The 16755-nt window shown below is 42.1% G+C and overlaps 1 long non-coding RNA gene across 1 annotated transcript in view; it reads right to left on the bottom strand.

Moving 5' to 3' along the window:
• Window positions 1-1168: 1168 nt before the first annotated feature.
• The window catches only part of LOC145511505 (uncharacterized), a 151612-nt gene continuing 136025 nt past the window's right edge, over window positions 1169-16755 (bottom strand). Inside the window, exons 3-4 of the long non-coding RNA XR_014057904.1 lie at window positions 2381-2530; window positions 1169-1457 (exon numbers count right to left, since the gene is read on the bottom strand). This is a non-coding gene — a long non-coding RNA (uncharacterized LOC145511505). The remainder of the gene's footprint in view (window positions 1458-2380; window positions 2531-16755) is intronic.

Here is a 16755-nt window from a genome sequence, read left to right as displayed (position 1 = left end):
TCTCAAGTCACACTGGTGAGAAAGACTTGAACTCCATTAGCTGAAAATTTTCACCCTTTTCAGATGACTTAAGGGCCTGTCCTTAGTAATTTTGATTAAAGATGAATGTTTTGAAACTCAGTCCCTGTATCCAAGGTGTATCTCCCAGCGCCCTGCTAGGATTCTGAATAGACAGCAGAGCGGCATACACAGTTTACACATACCAAAATGCCAATATATGTATTCAGCTTTGTAAATATGCCTTTAAAAATACCTCGCCATATTTAGCCACTCCTAAATATGTATTTACACAAGTCTACACACTGTAAGTGTTTACCTGGGAGACAGGAAAGGTCTCTTTGGTAAATAATATGGGTTTTATAGCCTTTCATGAAGGAATTTTTTGTTTGCTATGTAAAAAAAAAAAAGTCATCTCCTCTCAGTTATAATTTAATAAATTTTTTCTTTCCCTGTAAATTTACTGCATAGCACTTGAGGTAAAGCCTTGCAATGTTAAAAAAAAAAAAAAAAGACAACACTCGTATTAGCTTTGGGTACAGAGTGGCTTTGATTCATTTTGCTAAAGACTATAGAGAGTGAAAAACATGGATGTGATTTCTGAAAAACAGACAAAAATAACCTGTCAGGTATATTTTAGAGCTAAGGCTATCGAGTAACTACCTATTTTTTCAGATTTAAAAAAAAACAAAAAAACAAAAACAGAACCTCTAGGAAGATGTAAATGATTTAAACTACTTTGCCCTGAATTTTCTAGATCACTGCTTAAATTTACACTTTATCTTACATGAATAGATGTCAGTTAAATATTTTCAACTTATAAACAAAACTGTGTTAAATCTAAGATATGAACAAATTCTTCCAGAAAAGCAGCACTGCCCACTACACCAGTCCAAGGACAGAAAATTTTCAGTGCTTACTCTAACTTGCAAATACATGGCCTTGAGCAATTGAGTTGATCTGACTTAGGGTTCTGAATTTTTAAATTAGGCTGTGACCTACCATAGACCTAATGAATGATGGAGCTGTACTCAGATATTAAGTACTGAATACTAATAGCAAAAATTTATCTTTTTAAAAAAGGTACATTTTTCTTTTCTTTTTTTAAATTGAAATACAAAGTGAAATAGAACATGATGCTTAAGAATTAAAGACATGTCCCATTACTTGGTAGGTGCTCACAATTTATTCACCATCTTCCTCCCCACCTTTATTCTCCCCTGATTAAGGCTTTTGAAATCACTTAACATTAAGCAAGTGACATCGGCTTTTGTGAGCCACTTCAGGGTCTCAGAAATGGATATGGCTTAATTTGGAGTCCATTTTTAAAAGACAGGATCTCTCTGAAGGGATCACTCTCCTCATCAGCTCACTTCCTTCTAGGAAATAAACGTGCAGGATTTCCAGCTGCTTGTCTCTGGAACCACTGAAGATTTTCCTGTCATCGTGGACTTAGAGACCTAGAAGAGAGGAACAACAGGAGAGAAGCCCCTTACATCAGTTCTAAAGACGCTTAATAAATTACAGCTTTGCATTTAAAGGAGACCTCCTCTTTCTTTGTTCTACATGTTTCAAAAATGTTCTCTTTCAGGATTTTCTGTGTATGAGTGCCTGTACACAGAATGTATAAGCGTGATTTATGTTCAGGTGGTGGGAAATGTGGGCATTTTTGGCAAGTCCAAATATGAAAAATTTCAGACACTTTTCAGGAGAGAAACATATCAATTTTTTAATGGGCCTAATTATTTTACCCCCAACATAAAATGCCAGTTAAAACTTGTCAGTGCAAAACAGGTGCTTACATACTTTCCTATCTCATCTCTAAATGCAGCTTGGAAGAGATCAAGTTCATATATATAATATACATATTTTAAAAATAGGTGTGAAACTGTTTACGTCTCAGATTCAGATGTTTTAAGGTACTTTACTTTTAAGTCTTTTTCTTCCATTTATTCTCAAAATGTTGAAGGATGCATCCTGTTATAAAAGAATAAAACAATCCTTTAAAAAATAAAATTATGATTTGTTTTACCCTTGAATGTGCTAGAAATTTAAATACAATGATGTGCTTGATGACCATGGAACAAGGGGTTTTGCAACTAGGTCACCAATTCAAATTTGATCCAGAGAGTACTGAATACCCTACAGCTGTCTATTATGAATTTCTAAAATGAGTGCAACAAATAAATATCTGATTATATTTCCATACAAATTTTATACATACTCTACTAATTGAAATGGAGCATAATGTGCTATTTGTGTATTCAGCTTACACTTTAGAAAATTATTCTATATCTAACATTTTCACAAAAGGAATAGTAAATCCACTGTCATGCTAATAATACCCACGCATATTTCCCGAAGGACACAATATATTCCCCACCTTCTGAATATGGACTGAGAAGATATAATTCTTTCGGCTCCATTGTAGATTTCTCACACACCAATGGACATGGCAGACGAGAAGAATCACTCCTGTGTACAGCAAATTCATCCTGGCCATGATGAATGATGTTCCAGGGTACTGCAAGAACTAACAGATGAGCAAAATCACTAATCCTTGTGTTGGTATCTGAGTCTGTAGGAATAGCACTGCCTTCTGTCTCTTAATATCTCACAGACATTTGGCAGGGAGAGTACAATTTCTATTCATTTACTTCTGACCAGTCACTCCACACCTTATTCCCACTAAGACTCAGGCACACGTGTGGAGTGCCACAGTAAGGAAAAACACCTGCTCTGCTAAGAACTGCCCTTCCATCTCCCTGTCTGTCTTCCTGGAAACAAAGATGTGCACTTTGACTCTCTTCCCTGAGGGTTCTTTCCTGAAACTATGACAAGATTTCAGAATTCTTGAGTTTGGCTGGAAACTGAGACCTGCATTTGTTGAGGTGAAGGGAGAGTGTGAAGGGAGCTCAGCTAGAATTAAAATCACAAGGCTTCATGTGGCTGCCAAATGTAATCTTAGAAGTACAGTCTCTATAATTCCTAGGCGGCAGTCCCACTGTAGTCTGCACTGTTGAATCAGTCCTGGATATACTGTGCTTAGATCTTAACGCTACCTTGTAAGACTGCATAGCATTCAGGGAAGAGATATAGCTTCATAAGGGAAATACAACCATATCCTATAGAGCTTGGCTAAAAGCACTGAGACTGCTTAGGAAAAAAAAAAAGGAAGGAATTTGAAATCCCCTTTAAATATCTCTACTAAGCAGAAGCTATGTTAGGCTTATTCTGTATGGAAGCATCATGGGATGGAGTCTGGTTGAATATTAAAAACTTACTCTGAGTTGTGCAGTCCTGAGGAGGAAGACTCTGCCTCAACAGAACTTACTCAGCTTCCAGGCACAGGCTAGAAGGCCCCTTGGGAATTAGGCAGACCTTGAAGCCTCTTTTCTGTGCCAAAACTATATGGATCTGTAAAACCAAATCACCTGTGGAAGGTCCAAAGGTGCTCATGGAGCAGTGTCAGGATACTTGAGAGTCAGGCTGTAAGGTCAGGCCATTCAAGACGGCTATTCTCTTGCTCTTTGTACATTGCCCTGGTCAACCAGGCCCTGCTTCACCTACAGCCTACCCCAGCAAGTGTTTGTTCTAATCCTTAGGCCAGAATGGCATCACCTGCTAGTTTGTTAAAGGGAAACATCTGCCCTCATGATGGTCATTAATCTGAGGAGCTATAAGAAATGTGCCCCAGCTGCTGGTTTCCTTGGTAACTGATAAGCCAACCTGATGTCAATTCCCCCTACAAATGGTAGCCTCCTCCTTCCTTGAGTGGTGAAGATTGCTGTCATGTCCTGCCTGCTGCCTGCTGCCTGCCATACACAGAGCGGGTGTTGCTCTAGGACCCATCTGTTTCAGATGTGTAAGACCCCTATCCAATAAACCACCAACTTCTCTGTCACTGTCTCTGGGCTCTTCCTTTGGTCTCGAGGCTGGGCAAGTACAGGGCGTACAGGCCTGTGGGGTGCAGCCCAACAAATGCCAGCTAGGCATAGCCTCGTTTTGGTCTTTTCTAAGCCCAGGACTTCTTTCAAGGAGGATGAATTCCCAGCAGTGAATGTGACTGTAGAAAGAACATGGGTTCTACAATCAGAGATTCCCTGATTGAGAGTCCTGGCTCTTCCATTATACTAGTTGTGTACCTTTGAGGAAGGCAATGAACCTAAGAATCTAAGTCGTAAAACTGGGGATTATTATTCCCATGTCCCAGGGTAGTTGTGAGCATAGAAAATCATCTGGACACTGCCTGGTATAGGCTGCTGCTGCTGCTGCTAAGTCGCTTCAGTCGTGTCCGACTCTGTGCGACCCCCATAGACGGTAGCCCACCAGGCTCCTCCATCCCTAGGATTCTCCAGGCAAATGCAGTAGGTGTTTATTGATGCAGACGCATAATTCTGTGGTATATACAGTGGCCTAAAAAGCCCACTTCTAGACATCATGGGCAAGGATGGTCATAACTGCTGTAAAGTCTGAAGGCACTGACCTAGGGTGATGTGTGTCAGCTGCCTACTTCATAAAAGGCACCTTTTCCCATTAGGAATACACACATGTATGTTAATGTGGACAAGGAAAAAGATCCTACTGTGGAAATTGTGCTATAAACACAAAAAATGTGGTAAATGAAATAATAATCACAGTGATGAACTTTATCAAAATTTACATGAAATGAATAATGCAAAGGGAGAGGAAATTATTCTCTATGAGCAGCAGAAATCCTTCTACACAGCTCCCCCTTAATTTCAAGATTCTTCTAGTGAAGCAGAGTATGTCTGATTATTAGCACTCTATGCTTTTAAAATCAAATCACCTAAGGATGGAAGCACTGGTCACAATGACAGTAAGAACTGTCTGATTTCTCTGCTAAGGAGATACTGTTCATATTTGGCACATGATTCTTAAATCCCCAAACTAAAAGTTTCAATTTTCCTACCAGGAGGGATTATTTTCAAATATGTGATTATTTTCACATATAAATAGTTGGTGAGTTTGATCCAATTTAACTGCTGAGTTTATTAACTAGCTATTCTGTAAAATATAACCCTCAGCTATAATTATTGTGTATAATTATCTCTGTATTTATTCTATTTTCAGGTATTAAGCCTATGTTTAACACGGCTAGTCCTCTGAAACTGGTGTCAAAGATCTTTGATCTGGTCAGTCTTCACCACACATATGGGTATATTTCTGAAAGGAATTTGGACTTTTACCATCCCCTGAAGGACACTAATAGTAGAACTGGGTTCTTCTCAGTTTTGATAGGAACATGCAATTCACATGGAATTAGTAGTACTAGTTACAATTCCTACTAAAACGATTCTGTATGCCCAAGAAAGGATGACTAGATTTGATGGAACATTCACTCCTAACTTAAACCGGTAACCTCTCATACACGGGCAAGTTAAACACTCTTTTTTACTGTTTCGGTTTCTGCAGGCAATCTGGTTACAATACATGACTTAGTGCAGCATCTATAGATGCCTGACTTTGAACTTGTGAGCTCTAAAGGGCAGTGGGGAGCTGGCATTCCAGGAGTACAACTCTCTTGCTCTAGCACAGGTATTACTTCACACAGGAGAGGGGGCAAATTATTTGATGTCGAAGGCTCTGGGGATAGTCCTTGGCTTCCTGCCCTGCCTTCATGTGGCAGTAATTTCCCTACACAAGAAGGAGAGGGCCTCTCCTTGACACACGGTGCCTGCCTTGCCTCCCACACACAAACCCACAAGAAAGTCTGAACTAGCAAGTATTAAGAAAAAAAGTCCTGACCTGACCACACAGCAATTCTGGAGCATGAGCAGTAGCCACTGCCTTGCTCCTGGCAAAAGCTTCATTGCGTCCAACTAGAAGTGGGCATAATAAAATTCCTTTGTCAAGAGTCCCGGTGGAGTGTTGGCAATTGAGCGCATATTCTCCCCTTGCTAGGAACGACTATGGAACAGCATGAAATCTATGCTTTGGCAGCAAGGGAACTTGGTGCTAACATTTTTCTAAACTGAAACAAGATGGATGAGTTGGCCTGATACTTACAAGTTATATGATATGTTAAATCACCTCTAAAAATAAAAACAAAAGATTTGAAGAAAGTTGTGAATCTTATGAGAGGAGAAGAACAGTTAGACAAGCTTTCTGCTTGTAAAAAAGTAATTTTAAAGCATGTTAAGAAGCATGAGTAGAGGGATTTAACATACAGAATTGTGAACATCTAAAAGATGTGCTAGTGTGTTTAGAATTCAAGGACTGAGGGGTCTGGAAAAACTCCCACAATAATACAGAGAGTATTTGTTTGCAATCGGTCAAAAATTTCTCTTATCCAGGAATCTATTACAGAATTCAATAAAGGCCAGGCATGGATCATAGACACTAAACAAATGAACATAAAAAGAAACTGCCCCCACAAAAATCTATTCACAGATATAAGGTATTAAACCCTCTGGAAAGCAAAAGATAAGCACTATAAACTAGAGAAAATTGACTATAGGCATGAAAAAGAAATATTCTAGAAAAACACTCAATTTTTTTTTCAAATTTCTCAGAATGATACCTGGTCTTCACTTTTGTCCCTCTCCACCTTGTTATATTTCTTCAATGGTCAGAGACACTGCCTCAGTTTTCTGCAAAGTCAGGATCATTGCTGCGTCTCTTTTTCCCAAATATTGATGCAAAGAAGACGGCGCTAGAATAACACAGTCACAATGTTTCTTCCTTAAAGGATGTTGGAGATTTCTTTCATCAGAATATTGTGCTTTCTCAAAGAACCCCAATGAGTGCAGAGGACAGCCTTGCTCCTGGTCCCCACTAACCTCATGGAGCAGATCCAGGGGAAAGAAAGAACAGGGCAAAGCTTCCATTCTCTGAGTTCCCAAGACTTTGTGGTAAAGCCACTTCATTATTTGTCCTCTAATTCAATCTCAAGCTGTAATTGACTTGAAAAACACAATGCTTATTAGATCAAAAGCCTGGAGATGATTCATAAAATACAGGACAAAGATACACAGAGTATGCATGAGCATAGTGCAGAGTGACAAAAAATAGAGCACAAGACATGTACATCTTTTCCCTAATATGCCCAAGATCTTAAAAATAAAATGAAGAACCTGTCAATGAGGCTGAAATTGAACCACTCAAACCAGGCTCAGTGTTTACAAATGAGGAAGAGCCAAACCAATAATAATATTGTGGCATTGATTCTTCATGGTTCTCAGTCACACCCACCTCATCACTTAATATACTTTTTTCTCCTAATGTGTGTTCAATCCTTTTGGACGGCTTGGCTCAGAGCTTAGCTAATAGAGCCAAACCATATCCCTTTGGTTGGTCTTAAGCTTGGCTGGACTTTCAACGACTTCCACATATTAAGAGCCACTCTCACAAAAAGGCTTCATGTAATAATGAAGCCACCTACCTAACAAGTAGGAGGAATCAGCGTTTGCCCATTAGTACTGTAAGCCAAGCACTACGCTTACAGCCTTACCTCAGTGTGTCTGAGGCAGGCAGCATTAGCCCCATTTTACAGATAAGGGAACTGAGTCTGGGAGGTTAGGATTTTCCCAAGGTCACAGAGCTCGCAAGCAGTGGGAAGCTGATTCCGTCAATTACATTCAAATTGCTACAGGTCCACAGGCTGTTGGGTCTACTACACTTTGTGGCAAATTTCCTGACAAATTAGGATTGCCACTTCCGGAAAATTTGGAAAGCTTCACGTGGCTGGCATCCTGTGAAGAACGGCCAGCATTTCCTGCAGAGCCTGAATGGGAAATAAACCGCTACCCTTCAGTTGGTGCAGAGGTCTAATATTCACAGACAATTACAAAACCCCAGCCCTCAGCCACCAGCACCTCGGTGGGCAGCAAGAAAAAACTAGGACGGCAGCAGACCCACGATGCAGGTTATTTTCTGTGATTGGTGTTTTGTTTTTTTTTTTCGTTTTTAACGTAGCCAGTGGAGGTTGAGGTCTCCTGTATGCAAATACTGGGGGAGGGGTTACACACTGTGTGAGTTACCTCAGACCAAACCCAAAATAGCCCGGGTCCTCCGTCCCTGAACTTCAAAGCCAGCCCCTTCTCCCCGCCCCGCTGCTTGCGGTGATGACAGTGGTCACAGAGGGCCGGGCAGCCTGGGTGGTCCCCCACCCCAAACACTCCCCCAGCCAGGGAACAGCCACATGCCTCATTCTGGGGTGGGGTAAGCAGAGGAGCAAAAGACCCAGCTGATAAACACACTCTGCCTTCCCCTAACTCCCTCCCGACCTGGGGAAAGTCTACTATATACAAACCCCACTGTGCTTGCCCAAAGCAGCGCTGTTCCACAGTATGGCACCGTTCGGCGCTCCTTCCTGACTCACGTGCAGCCTCATGTGGCACGTGGCACCTCACTGGTGGAAAAGCATAAAATGAGAAGCCAAGAGACCCAAGTTCTGACTCCAGCTATCCTTCTCAAGCCCCAAGTCCCAGCATTCTATACCCACATCTCTTTCCCTGGTGGCTCAGTCAGTAAAGAGACCGCCCACAATGCAGGAGACACAGGTTCGATCCCTGGGTCAGGAAGACCCCCTGGCGAAGGACATGGCAACCCACTCCAGTATTCTTGCCTGGAGAACTCCATGGACAGAGGAGCCTGGCCAGCTACAGTCCATTGGGTCAAAATGAGTCTGTCACAACTTAGTGACTAAACTGCTACCACATGCCCATGTCTGATCCTCCTCTGGGTATTGGGCACTGGAGCTTATTAGTTTGTTTCCTGAAGATGGGAAAAATGTAAAATATTTCCCCCAAATTTCCTCCACCCCTGACTCTATTAGATAGCGCTGAGTTGCAGTAAACAAGCTTTGGTCCTCCAGAGAACTCAACTGGAAATCAGCTCTTACATATTCCAGAAAGCAGACAGGTGGTCTCAGGGAGAACCCAGGCTCACCTCAGGCATAACTTTTCAGTGGAATCAGGAACTGAACAGTGACATGTGCCTGCCGTGCACTGGAGAATCCTCTTTCTCCAGCCTCTTATTGAGCTTTAATCTGAGGGATGTTTTCCAGAAAAGCCTGGGAAAAACAGAGAACCACAAGCCTATGCAGCTCTGGGGGGAGTTTCTTTTCTTTATGAAACTCACAAAGGAATCAGTCCTATAGGCTCTGAAAGAACACTAAGGTGTTTTAATTTTTTTTTTTTTTTAATGGCCTCTGGATGTTCTAAGACCACGGGCTACAGAGTGGGGAGGAAGAACTGGCTTTTCTTTGAAACCAGAAAATCCATTTGGCATCGCTGTCCAACAGACACAAGGAAAAGATCCCGTGGTCATAAGTTGTTTTATCTAATTTTTTCCCTCCTGGTTTTCTTTGTTGTGAGTTCCAAGCTGCTTTACACCCTCCCATCCTTTACAACTATTGAATCTCTCCTACAGATCTGTAAAAATAAACAGGCCATTTCCAGATTACCAGCCAGCAACACCACATTCTGTGTTCGGGCTGATGATAAATAAGAGTGAGGCAGGTAGTCCCCCAGACACATCTGGGAAGCATCCTCGGCTCTGAACAGAAGCACACAGCATTCAATTCCAGCCAAAGCTTGTTTAGCCTTGTGGTCTGCTGAGTTGAAATAGTTATGCTATTTCTTTTTTCTGAATCTAAAGATTATGTTTTTCCTCTGACACTTTCCCTTTTTAAAATCACACACACACATACACACACACACACACACACACATACATACATACATATATATATATATATATATATATATATATATAACCCCCTGGGGGGAACTCTATTGGCTTTAGCCATGAATCCCAGGTGTATTCTAATTAGCTTTAAAACTTATTAAAAAAAAAAGCACTTCAAGTTGAAGACAGCTAAAGCAACCAGCAGCCACAGTTTGGGCTAATTAACTCTTCTGGTAACATCCAGTGACTAGAAACTGTGGTCTCAAATATTCTGTGACGCTGTAGCTATTCAGGATCCTATCTGCTCTTTTAACTTCTTTTAAATTAATCAGCTTTATAATGATTAACAACCCGAAATTATTTTTAGCTCGAGTTCTTATTTATTCTTCCATGGATGCATTCTTCACTTCTCCCAGCTAAATCCTCCAATCTCTGCTTAAAACATACAGGAATTTCGTGAAAGCAGCATCACTCTGTCTCCTCCCCACACAAGTGCAAACATACACTGAGGGAGTAGGTGTAGGGAATAATCTTCCTGAATGTAGCATCCTCAGAAGCAAGGGCAGACAGCAATAGGGAAAGAAAGAGAACAGTATTGCCAGAATTCGCATTTTGCTCGCCAGTATCTTAAGTTGTCCTCTCCCATCTTTGTCAACCCCTCAAGGGAAGGTGGCTGCCACTCAGCACAGTCTCCTGGTAACTGTGTAAGGAAAACCACACCTGTGGTTACAGGGCAGCCCCCAGAGGGACCAGCTATAGATGCCTTAACCATGCCCTGCTGTCTGTCCTTCTGGGCAAGGCTGAGACAGCAAGTGGGCTTGGGAATGCTGCAATAAAAATGCACTCACTCCCGCTGACCTCTCTCCTGTGAGGGAAGCTTTCCTTTCGGCATGACTTATGTTTGATCCAGCATACAATTTACATGGCCTGAGAAGGCTATTCAGAAAACCTAGACAAGAAACAAAAATCTCTGATCCTCTAATGAGAAAAGAGAATACTGGCCCAGAAATCAAAAGAGCTGGCCTGTAATCCCTTCTTGGCCATTCACCGGGTTTTGTGGCCGGGAAACATTGTTTCTTCACATGAACATGAAGCCAGAGGATTTCTAAGGCCTTCCATCTGCAAGGATTCTATGAAGGGATGTGTGCTCCCCTTTGCCCTTTTGAAGACCAACTGCTAACTTCTGTGCAGATATAAGGTGGAGAGATCAGACTCAGGGATCCCAAATTTACATGTCGTAGGACCTAAGAGGGAATTTTTAAAGATACACATTCACCACTCTTTTCTAACATCAAGAGATTTCACAGGCCATTGCTAGTTTGCATGAAACAAAGACCCACATGAAACACTGATACATTGATCACCCAGTCAGAAGGTTAATTTGCGATTTCTTGGTAAGACAAGAAAGCAACTCTAAAAGTTGGACTGAAATGAATAAATATGACTACAACCATAGAAACAGCAAATGAACATTTCAGTCCTTATTTTGTGCCAGACACTAAGCTAGGGATTTCTGCATGTGTTATCTCAGCTGAGCATTATAAACACACTCTGTCCTTTCATTTTGTTCTCCAATTATCCCCCCAGGCTGACCTGCCATATGCCCACCTCCTGCATGGAGATATTGAATAAGGCAAGACCTTTATCCACAATCACACAAGACCAGTCCAAATCCACCCTGAGAACTTCCACAGCCCTAATCTCAATGCATTACTTCCCAGTGGGAGGAAAAGAGCTCCATATTTGTCAAAAAGAAAAGTCTCCATATTCGTCTGCCTTTTCCAGGTGCACTTCCTTGAAGTCTCTGGGAGTATTTTATCTACACAAGGAGGAACACTCTAGTGTCTGGATCAATATCTGTAAAAGCTTTTAAGCTATAATAACCATGATCTTCAGCACTCAATATATTCTGACAAGACCCCTCCTCTATGTCAAGTGAAGTGGGTAAATTCTTAGGTAGGGATTTTTAGACCCACTCATTGCCTACTGGTTCTTCCAGTAGAAAAGTCCATAATCATTAAGCTAAATGCAAAGGGACAGGAATTCCCAATTATATAGTTTTAATTCCCTATAAGTCCAACCAGCACAAACTTCATCACTACGTTGTAGTGTTGCTAACTAATGAGTTGAATTTTGGCAGCCCATTAATCTTAATTTTGTAAACATTGATTTTTTTTTTCTTCTCTGGGTTTTGAATGGATCTAAAATTAGCATTTTGCTGTTGTTTTGTGGGTTTTTTTTTTAGTATAACCTCCATTTCAACTTCCTGCTACTGTATATTTTATTACAACAAACAGCTCTATCCTTGACCAGGGTCTAAAAAGAAGTCAGAAGAGTTCTGGGAATAATGGTCCCACCTCTCGTTTCACACACTTCCCCTGTCCCTTCTGGGACACGGAGCCGCCATTGACTTCTAAGGAAATTCACTTGAGGCTCAATTAAAACTACAGAGCACAGAGACGAGGAGGCCTGTCCTCACCTTTCCTTCCCAGTAAGAGCTGTGTCTAGGACCAATCCTATATAGGAGGACTTTTGAGGGCTTGTGGTAAGAGACAAAACTGGGAGGTTCAACCCAGTTCTCGTTCATTTGACAACTGCGGTTCATCTCAAGTTTCTCTGCTAAGTGTAAATGCCAAAAAATGAAAACTTAAAGGCTCTCTCCCACAAAGAGAGGACTCATGGCTTCCAATTTCTGTCCCCAGTTCTCTCTGGCTTCTTGGTCATCGCCATTTAGCAAACAAGTTTAGGTAACACTGGTTTTACTAGTATAAGAGATATGGGGTATAAACTATACTGTTAAGCTGTCCGAGAAGGTCACCTCATATCACCCATTTTCTCACTGTGGGTTTTCTTTAGCATGCGTGTGTGCGTGTTAAATCATGTCTGACTCTTTGTGACCCTATGGACTGTAGCCCACCAGGCACTTCTGTCCATGGGATTCTCCAGGCAAGAATACTGGCGTGGGTTGCCATGCCCTCCTCCAAGGGATCTTCCCAACTCAGGGATCGAACCGCATCTCTCACGTCTCCTGCATTGGCAGGCGGGTTCTTTACCACTAGCGCCTCCTGGGAAGCCCCTCCTCTTTAGAATGTTCTTATTTAAAACAGGCTATCTACTCTTTCTCCTTTTTTTGTCTGTGACAGTACATTCTAGAAGGCTTTCAGCCCTTTCCTCTTATTTTCTTCAGATCTACCACCCTGTGGCCTCCAATACTTCCTTTCTCTATTGGACCCCTTTAGTCTGTTGCCATTATCATATTTCTGCTGATGAAATACCAGTCCAATCACTAAGCATCATCTGCTCACTTATGACAAACCCAGCAATCACATTTCTTCTGAAGCATTCTGACATTTATTATTTTCCTTTGATATTTCATGTTACTCACTGAAAGTCTGGAAGCAGTCTTGCTTTTTATCCCCCCAAATCAATCTTGGGGGGATGAAAAGGATTTCCATGAAGAAGGCTATATACTTGTGATGAAGCATAAAGGCCCCAAAGTCTGCAGCAGACAGCTGGGTAGAAATCTCCGTTCCACGGTCTACCAGCTGGGTGTCCTTGGGCATGCTGCATAAGCTCTCTGTGCCTCCTTTTTCCCCACTTTCAATTTGAAGGTAGGATAGTCTCTGCTTCAGTGGTGGTTGTAGAGATTCAACAAGAACCTGTGTGTAAACCCTTACTTAGCACAGTCCCAGATGGAAAATAAATTCTTAATACATGCTAACTACAAAACAAAAATGTTAACTACATTGTTTTAACTGAAAGTTACAGGAGTTCCCAGTTGCCGTTTGAGAATTATTACCGTACTGTACCATCTCATTTGCAGTAACATTTTATTCTATGGTATGAGGAACAGTGGAAAGGTATGCATACATGTATGGGGGGAGGGCTTCCTGGTGGCGCTAGTGGTAAAGAACCCACCTGCCAATGCAGAAGACAAGACGTAAGAGCCGCAGAATCGATCCCTGGGTCGGAAAGATCCCCTGGAGAAGGGCATGACAACCCACTCCAGTATTTTTGACTGGAGAATCCCATGAACAGAGGAACCTGGCAGGCTATGGTCCACAGGGTTGCAAAGAGTCAGAAATGACTGAAGTGACTGGGCACACACGCATGCATGCTGAGCCCTGAAATGCGAGCCTATCTGGACCAAACAAAAGAAGGAAGGTGAACATAACTAGCAGGGAAGTTTCAGAAAGAGTGGTCCCAGAGTCTGTACAGACGAGCATGTTCGGCAAACAGTTGGGTTCTGAATTCTGCCAGAGCACAGCAGGAATATTTTCTACCCACACGTAATGGAAGTCAGACTGGGATCAGCTTATGTTAGGTTCACTGGATGTGGACTTTCACTTTGAATTTGCTGTTGTGGTCCAGGGGAAGAAGTTTCATCTGAAGAACTATCTCCCAGAGACTGACCGTGGTTCAGGAGGACTGTGTTGAGGCTGCTGAGGCCACTGGCTCTTAGGGAAACAAAGCATGACTGATCATTAACGTCTACCACGAGGAAGGAGCAAGAGGTGGCCGACACGCTTTATGTCTGCCATCCAGGCAATGTAAACAATCGAGGTCAAGGAGGGCGATTTTAGCCAAAGAGGGACATGATAAAAGAGATGCTTTAAAGAGATTAATTTGGCAACAGATCATAGGATGGGCTGCTGAGAGAAGAGAGGAGGCAAGAAAACCACTTTGGAAGCTTCTGCCAGAATGAGGACAGCAACGATGCAAACATAAAAGAAGGAGTATAGTTCAGAGACTGTAAGAACAAATCGATAAACTTAGCATGACTTCTAAAGAGCCTTTAAACTGAGTGAGGGCAATTTTTAACAGACCTTACCTTTTAGAGCAGTTTTAGGTTCACAGTGATATAAGATTGCCACACCTCCTGACCCCACCCTTGCATAAGCCTCCCCATTATCAACCTTCCCAAACACAGTGACACATTTGTACAGCTGATGAACCTACGATGACACAGCAGAGTCACCCAAAGTCCATGGCGCACATTAGGGTTCACTCTTGGAGCTACACACTCCGTGTGTTTGCACACATGTTTAATGACAAGTATCTACCATTATAATATCATAGAGTAGTTTTTCTGCCCTAGATTCCGTGCTCTGCCTGTCCTCGCCCCGCTAGCCCCTGGCAACCATTGATCTCTTCACTGTCTCCACAGTTTCACCTTTTTCAGAATGTCATCTAGTTTGAGTCATACAGTACATAGCTTTTCAGGTTGGTGTCTTTCACTTAATCATATGTGCTTAATTTTTCTCCATTAGAAGCAGCCCAATAGCGCACTTCTTTCTAGTGCTGAGTTAACATCCATTGTCTGGATATACAAAACTTTATTTATCCATTTACCTACTGAAGGACACCTTGGTTGCTTCCAAGTGTTGGCACTTATGAATAAAGCTGCTATATACATCCACATGCAGTTTTGTGTGCGGACATAATTTTTAACTCTTTGGGGTGAACTTTGAAGTAGTCCAACTGCAAATAGATGAGGAAACAGTGGAAACAGTGGCTGACTTTATTTTTGGAGGCTCCAAAATCCCTGCAGATGGTGATTGCAGCCATGAAATTAAAAGACGCTTACTCCTTGGAAGGAAAGTTATGACCAACCTAGATAGCATATTAAAAAGCAGAGACATTACTTTGTCAACAAAGGTCCATCTAGTCAAGGCTATGGTTTTTCCAGTGGTCATGTATGGATGTGAGAGTTGGACTATAGCTGAGCACTGAAGAATTGATGCTTTTGAACTGTGGTGTTGGAGAAGACTCTTGAGAGTCCCTTGGACTGCAAGGAGATCCAACCAGTCCATCCTAAAGGAAATCAGTCCTGAATATTCATTGGAAGGATTGATGCTAAAGCTGAAACTCCAATACTTTGGCCACCTGATGCGAAGAGCTAACTCATTTGAAAAGACCCTGATGCTGGGAAAGATTGAGGGCAGGAGGAGAAGGGGATGACAGAGGATGAGATGGTTGGATGGCATCACCAACTCAATGGACACAAGTTTGGGTAAACTCCGGGAGTTGTTAATGGACAGGGAGGCCTGGCATGCTGCGGTTCATGGGGTCACAAAGAATTGGACACGACTGAGTAACTGAACTGAACTGCTGGATTATACGGGAAGAGTATGTTTAGTTATACAAGAAACTGACAACTTATATACCAAAGTGACTACCATTCTGCATTCCAACCAGCAATGAATGCCAGTTCCCATTGTTCCACATCCTCTCCAGCATTTGTTGTCAGTAATCTGGGTTGTGGCCATTCTAATAGGCACAGAGATGTATTTCATTGTTGTTTTAACTTGCATGTCCCTGAGGACATATGATGTGGAGCAGAGTTAAAGCATTTTGATTCTTGAGAAGGGTATCATTTTGGCTAGTTCTTACAAGAGCAAAGACTTGTTTATTTCATTCATCTATTACCAAACATTGTCACCTAGCAGATAGCAAGGCAAGATGGTGTTTGAAATACAGTACAGGTGAATTCTGACACATAGCAGATAAGGACAAATTTGGATGAGGTGTATGTCTAACATCAGTGAGTAAAAGCTTTCCCCTGGTAAAGCAGAGGCCACCTAGAGGGAGACAGTGACCATGAGCAGAGGTGTTGGAGGATACTAAACATAATCTTGCCTTCTTCATAATTTTGACCAGCCCTCTGGCCCTGCCTCAGTCACCCACTTTTGCCTCTCCATCTTGTGTGCATTTGTACAAGGTGCGCCATGGCAGTTATGCCAGAAGTAAACTCAGATCTCATTTTAAGGACAAGTCTCTAAAAGCTTCCTGGAGAATGGGGCAGAGGGAAAGAAGGAAGACAGTCATCATCAACCCTGAAAAATGTATTTGTTTGTCAATTTATTGAGGACCGCTATGTATGAAGCCCTGAATTAAGAACGATCTCAAAAGTATAGGGATGACATATAACCTCCCAAAACATAAGCTCTTCCTAGAAGAAAAAAACACGTGTTAGACTTCCCTGGTGGTCCAGTGGTTAAGATTCCGCCTGCCAATGCAGGGAACACAGCCTCCTGATCCTTGCTTCCACATGCCGTGGAGAAACTAAGCTCATGTGCTGCAACTACTGAAGCCCACATGCCC

Source organism: Giraffa tippelskirchi, chromosome 6 (genome assembly GCF_054371585.1).
Source record: "Giraffa tippelskirchi isolate mGirTip1 chromosome 6, T2T-mGirTip1v1.2.pri, whole genome shotgun sequence".
In the NCBI taxonomy this organism is placed as follows: domain Eukaryota; kingdom Metazoa; phylum Chordata; class Mammalia; order Artiodactyla; family Giraffidae; genus Giraffa; species Giraffa tippelskirchi.
This window is presented reverse-complemented; position numbering and strand designations above follow the sequence as displayed.